Source organism: Dermacentor andersoni, chromosome 6 (assembly GCF_023375885.2).
Source record: "Dermacentor andersoni chromosome 6, qqDerAnde1_hic_scaffold, whole genome shotgun sequence".
In the NCBI taxonomy this organism is placed as follows: domain Eukaryota; kingdom Metazoa; phylum Arthropoda; class Arachnida; order Ixodida; family Ixodidae; genus Dermacentor; species Dermacentor andersoni.
This window is the reverse complement of record NC_092819.1, coordinates 138,174,732-138,181,131: the sequence shown is the minus strand read 5'-3', so window position 1 is coordinate 138,181,131 and position 6,400 is coordinate 138,174,732.

Here is a 6,400-nt window from a genome sequence, read left to right as displayed (position 1 = left end):
ATGCAATGTCCACTGAATTATTTGAATAATCTGTGCGTTATCTACTAAGAAAAGACCACCAAATTGATAATCTGGCTCTTTTTTCTTTTGTACAGCGCATATAGTATGCAGTCTGTCCAAGACGACGGCACTACATGCAACAGTAATGAAAACCGGAACACTTATTACGCACGACAAGGGCTTCATACCATGCACGACTGGCACAATGCGAATCTGCGCCAGCAGCTGCGTAGTGATTAAGAGCACGTAAACTGCATAACGCCGAAGCATCGAAAGGCGCTTAACGCTTTTCATAGAGCTCGAAAGATAACTTCTGCTGCTAAACTGTTTAAAAAAAGAGACAAAAAAAAATCTTCCAACTACCGTCAAACGCAATGCCTTCAGTTTTAAACGTGTAAAGGTGCTTCCCGGAGCGACTAATTTATTGTTCTCCAATTTTTTCGGCTAAGTTGCGAAGCTGCAAGTGACTCAGCTTATCGCAGGTTTGATGCTCCAAAAGCGTTTGTGGTTGCATATAAATAGATTATTAGGTGAATCTAGAGATTTTTGCTTGATATTTCTTCAAGTCTCGTGTTTTGCTTGCGGTAACTTCCCAAAATTAACTTGCGGTAACTTCCCAAACAATGCGAAAACGGCAGCGCACACACTGCTGATGCATGCCCCGCAAACACGGCCTTTCATTCGAGTACGTTAGCAGTTATTCAACTATACGTGTCTGTCTGAACATTCTTGATGCTAACACAATTTCGAGATATATACGTAAAGCGTGTCACGAGAATTTCACTACACATGCGGCGCAGCATTCATCGCGGCCGGATCAAGCGCCACGAAATGAGATCTACCACACTGGCTGCCCCAACATACACAATGCACAACATACACAACATACAGTATCAAGTTAAAACATGGTGTACTTCCTTCTTTACGCACCTAAACTATAATGCTAAAATCAAGCCCGAGCGATCGCTCGCCGTAAAACATTCCGTATAGTAGAAGCGAGAACAAGAGCGCGTAATCAAACCATGTCAACGACAAACCGACACTATGAGCAGGTTGCAAGTGCTAGGCGGCGCCCCGTCTTTCCGACCCCTAGCGCCATCTGACGAATAGTTGCGCGAATGTGGTAGGATTACTCACGGCGTCAGCAGCCTGCACTGCGTGTTTGGCGTCGTGTCAAACGATAGCGATGGCGCGAAACAGCGTGCCGATATTAATTTTAACCGGGTTTCGGGGAATTACAAGATCTTCATAGCTTTTTTTCGTGAAAGGAATTTAGGGAAAGGAAGTCGTCTATTTGAAGTGGGGCACGTCTACGACGTGAGGGAAGTGTTGAACTCGCGCTGATCGGAAGTGACTGCTAGGTTTATTCCGCAAACGAAAAATAATGCACCAGCGAGATGCATGAAGCTCAGCGTAATTTACTTCGTTATCTACGGTGTGGACGCATGAAATTGTAGGCGAAATTGATTCTTGAAGATCGGCGACAGCAGACAAATCCTAGCGGGGAGCTGTGATGGCCGTGCTGGCATCGCAAGGAAGTGCAAGGACGCCGCGGTAGTTTCCCTGTACATACATGACGGCAAATACGAATCCAAAACATCTCATCCAAGAACGTGGGGTGTATGAACGACTCGTAAGACCTACCAGAGGTATTCTAACGTTGCTCTCCCCAAACACAAAAAAAAGGGGGATGAACTTACCAGTTGTGTTAGACTACGCTGGGAAAATATTTTCGCCCAAGTTACTGGAAGTGCGATACTTTTATGTTGCGATTTTTCAGTGCGTGCAAAGGAGGTTCCAATAAACCACGTTGTCAAAAATTTTGGTGATCTCATCTGCACCTTCGTTGATATGCTGCCATGGGCGCAGTAGAGTGTATGCCAGCTCAGCCGGCTGCAACCCCTCCTCAAATCTCTCAGCAAGCCCTAGCGCTGTTTGAATGGGAGAGGATTGGGAAAGAGTTCCACGGCTTTACTGCGGTACAGTGTAGGAACAAACTACTTTGTTTGATGCATATCCTGGTACGCACTGCAGGCAGTGGCGTAGCAAGGGGGGGGGGGGGGGGGGGCGTGGGCTCCCGGTGCAAGGGGCCAGTGGGGGGGGGGGGGGGGGTCATATACGTCTGGAGACAAAGAAATTGTTGATATCCTCGCCTTCCTCCAATAAACCCGGGGGAGGGGGGGACAGAAGATCTATGGGCCCCGGGTGCCAGACGACCTAGCTACGCCACTTACTGTAGGTGTCCCGTTGCTGCCATCATTGCTGTAAAAGCAAAGAATTCAGCGTTATAACGCACTTGGCATAACGCCGGAACATAAAACAGCTTATGCCGTCGGACGAGCGCTATCCAGTGTTGACGCCGTTCTGCTTCATACGGTCGGCTTGGAAACCTGTAAAACTTTGTTCCTCGTGAGTTGGTGTACGTGCTGTTGCAGCCCACTACTCAACAGCTCGGGTTGCACTTCGGCATTGCTCAGAAAAGGCAACAGCTACGCGCGAAACAGTGCACATACAGGCTTTCCGAACGCAAGCGGGCCGGTCGTATCCTGCCGGTTCTGCGCTCGCCGCCGCGAGGGGCGCCCTAGTAGGCACGGGAACTACGTTCGCAACCTGCCTATACCGGAGTCGCCTGCGCTACATGCAGCCGCTTCGCGCTACGAAATGCGCTCACATAATCATGAGCTATTGACGCAAAACATCTTTGCTAAAGCTTACCGTTCAGTGTAGTTGACGTGTGATGCCACAAAGATCACACGCATACACAGACACCAACGTTCAGGCAGACACCGCACACCGGTACAACCGTTTACGTGCCTGGCGCACTCGTTGAGACGGCGCACCGCCGCGCATGCGCAAGAGCTCCGAGCATGCGCAGGAGCTCCGCGCGCGAGGGCGTGCGCGCTCGGAGGAGAGTGAGCGCCTTTTCCTCTTTCATTTTTTTTCTTTCTCTTTCTCTCTCTCTCTCTCTCTGCGCGCCATGCGCGCCGGAACGGGTGGCTTATTCATCTTTATCACCACTATTCATCTTTTTTCATGGACGAAGGAAATGCGCTGGCAGGTTGTATGACAAACGCCGTGGGCTATCGTATGAGACTGGAACGCTAACATGAATGCGCTGTTTGTAAAAGCCGTTACAGGGCCCTTCAGACGTTTCAGACGCATTATTGCCAGCGTCGATTAGTAATACACCGTACTTGTAGCATATCTTCCAGCGTACCGCCAAATGTGATGCCCGCACGTATGTTTGTGCTAATTTTCTGTTCCGATGATAGGTCAAAGCAATCAGTACAGCATTGAGGTACTCATATGCGTGGCTGCGCAGGCATACCGCCGGCGAAATACTGGGTGGGCTCAGAGAATTTGGCACCTATTTTAAGTGAATGAGAAACTTTGATGGGTTTATAGTGCAGGATATCAGTCAACAAAAAACCGCCCGATGTTAGTGACGCAGCCGAGATATGAAGACAATGTGAAATGTATCCGAGAATCGGACGACACACAACGCGAACACCACATACGCGACATCGGTTCATCGCACATTCACAAAGCCCGCGTTGTCAGCTACAAACATTACGAGTGTATTTGCTGTTAGCTTGATGCCTGTTTGGAATCCACTAGTAGCTGAAGCTGGCGTTCATAACATCTATTATAACAATTGTATCGGCGTTTTGCTTTCTTTATTATACTGCCGCAAAAGTGATGCGATAACTGTGAAGACTGTCTTGGGATTGCCGAGAGCGGCTACGTAGATGATATGTGGTCAACAAATGCGGAGGTATATACTATGTGTATACTAATGTCTACAAATAGGCTCTACAGCAATCTCAGCAGTATACAACTTCAGTGGCTTATATCAAACGCAGCTACGTATTATCCACCGGTACCTGCGCTTGGTTACAGCGTACACGGGTTGGGCCCAGATTAACGATGTTTGTCTATTGTTATTCTATAGACATGCAGGACCACGACAACTCAGAGGCAGACCAGGTGGTGAATTCACCACCTGATCTGCCGGCTTTCGCCACTTATTCACCACCTTTGCCACATCATCACCATCTGACCTTCACCACCTGGTCTTCGCGAAGTGTACGTCCGGGAAGCAGCCAGGTTAGGGGCCTTCGGGTGCCTGGAAGACCTGGGTGACTCGGACGGTGCCTGCTCCGCCGCGATCCTCGTTCGGGGCAGCTGCACCGAACGCAGACTAGCAGTCTGCACGGTTTGCCCGCCGCGCCGGAGTTGCGGTGCCGTCGTGCATGAACCAGTGCCATATCATCGCGTTCGCAGAGGGCGGGGGGTGTGGGAACTCGGAATTACATATTATCGACTTTCTTCTATAGACATTCAATACACCGGGAGTAGAGAAAAAGAAATAGAAACCTTGTCGACTATAAACAAAGTATGGACAAAAATAAATAGAAACTGTATCGGCTTTCGTCTACAGGTGGTCCATATAGAGGGGAAATAGACAAAGAAGAAACAAACACCTTATCGATTTTTTTCTATAGACCGTCTATAGACAGCGAGTAGACAAAAAGAAATAGAAACCTTATCGACTTTCGTCTATAGAAAGTCTATAAACAAAGTATGGACAAAATGGATAGAAACAGTATCGACTTTCGTATATAGGTAGTCCATAGAGGGGAAGTAGACAAAAAAGAAACAAACACCTTATCGACTTTTTTCTATAGACCGTCTATAGACTACGAGTAGACAAAAAGAAATAGAAGCCCTATCGACTTTCGTCTATAGAAAGTCTATAGACAAAGTATGGATAAAAATAGATAGAGATTGTGTCGACTTTCGTCTGTAGGTATTCTATAGAGGGGAAGTAGACAAAAAGGAAACAAACATCTTATCGACTTTTTTCTATAGACCGTCTATAGACTGCGAGTAGACAAAAAGAAATAGAAACCCTATCGACTTTCGTCTATAGAAAGTCTATAGACAAAGTATGGAAAAAAATAGATTGAGACTGTGTCGACTTTCGTCTGTAGGTATTCTATAGAGGGGCAGTAGACAAAAAGGAAACAAACACCTTATCAACTTTTTTATAGACCGTCTATAGACTGCGAGTAGACAAAAAGAAATAGAAACCGTATCGACTTTCGTCTATAGAAAGTCTATGGACAAAGTATGGAAAAAAATAGATAGAGACTGTGTTGACTTTCGTCCGTAGGTATTCTATAGAGGGGAAGTAGACAAAAAGGAAACAAACACCTTATCAACTTTTTTCTATAGACCGTCTATAGACTGCGAATAGACAAAAAGAAATAGAAACTTTATCGACTTTCGTCTATAGACGGTCTATAGACTTTGTATCAACAAAAGTCCAAATCTATAAAAAGGAAAGGTCGTCTATGAAAAGTCTATAGACTTTCTATAGACAGTCTAAAGTCATTTTTGTAAGGGTGGTGCACACGTTTGTGTACACGACTTGATTTCTGCCAGTGTTATCGACGGCTGGCACGGAAAAAGAAACCTCCGACTTTGCGCCGCGAGTGAATTGAGCACCCTGCAGACTCACTTCCAGTTCAGCGCGCTGAGGAGTGCTACTCACGGACATTTTGATGAAGGCACAATCTTAACCGACGGCGTGTTCTACTTGCTGCATTCCGTTCGCAATGTGGAAAGAATTGTTTTTTTTTTTTCTAGAGATACTTGCAGCTCATAAATAACTTGTTCATGTGTGTGAGCCGGTAAATTAGGTGTCTCACTAAAAAAACGCGACATGATTGACTTTAGGCGAAATTGTTATTAGCTTGTTCTGCAATTATGAGGGCTCGCTAGAAAGTGTAGAAGCACTCATCATGTCACGTTATATTTTTTTTCATGAAGACTGTAGCGCCTTGAAGTAGAATTGCGCAAATTTCGATGGAAATAGGGACATTTTTTGCTTGAGTCGGCTACGAAATTTAGAGAATAAGGAACTTCAAATATTGATTTGAATTTCAAGTGTTTTCCCCTTGCTAATCAACATAAAATACTATAAAGTATTCGTGGAAACCATGTAATAACGAAATATGGCTTATTTACATTATTTCATACATGTACGTAACGCCGTTCTCAACTGGACGTCTGGTCAAATAAGGATGTCTAACCCAACCACACGTTGCGTCGCGCCTCGGCGGTGAATGAACTTTCCACATCCTCGGATCCCCGGTCTCAACAAGGGCCGGTTGTCCGTCCCACATATGCAATTGCCAATGAGAGTTAAATGTTTGGTAAGCCACAGCCCAAAGGAATGGGCTTACTCTTAAGATTAAATGTATTGCAATACAAAGCTGTTTCCTTCTTTCAACAGCTATGTTTCGCTTTCTTATTCCAACGCAGTTAGTGACGGCCTGAGCGAAAAGCGCTAGGCATGCACAATTTATTGCCAGGCCACCTGAAACCTCGGCGA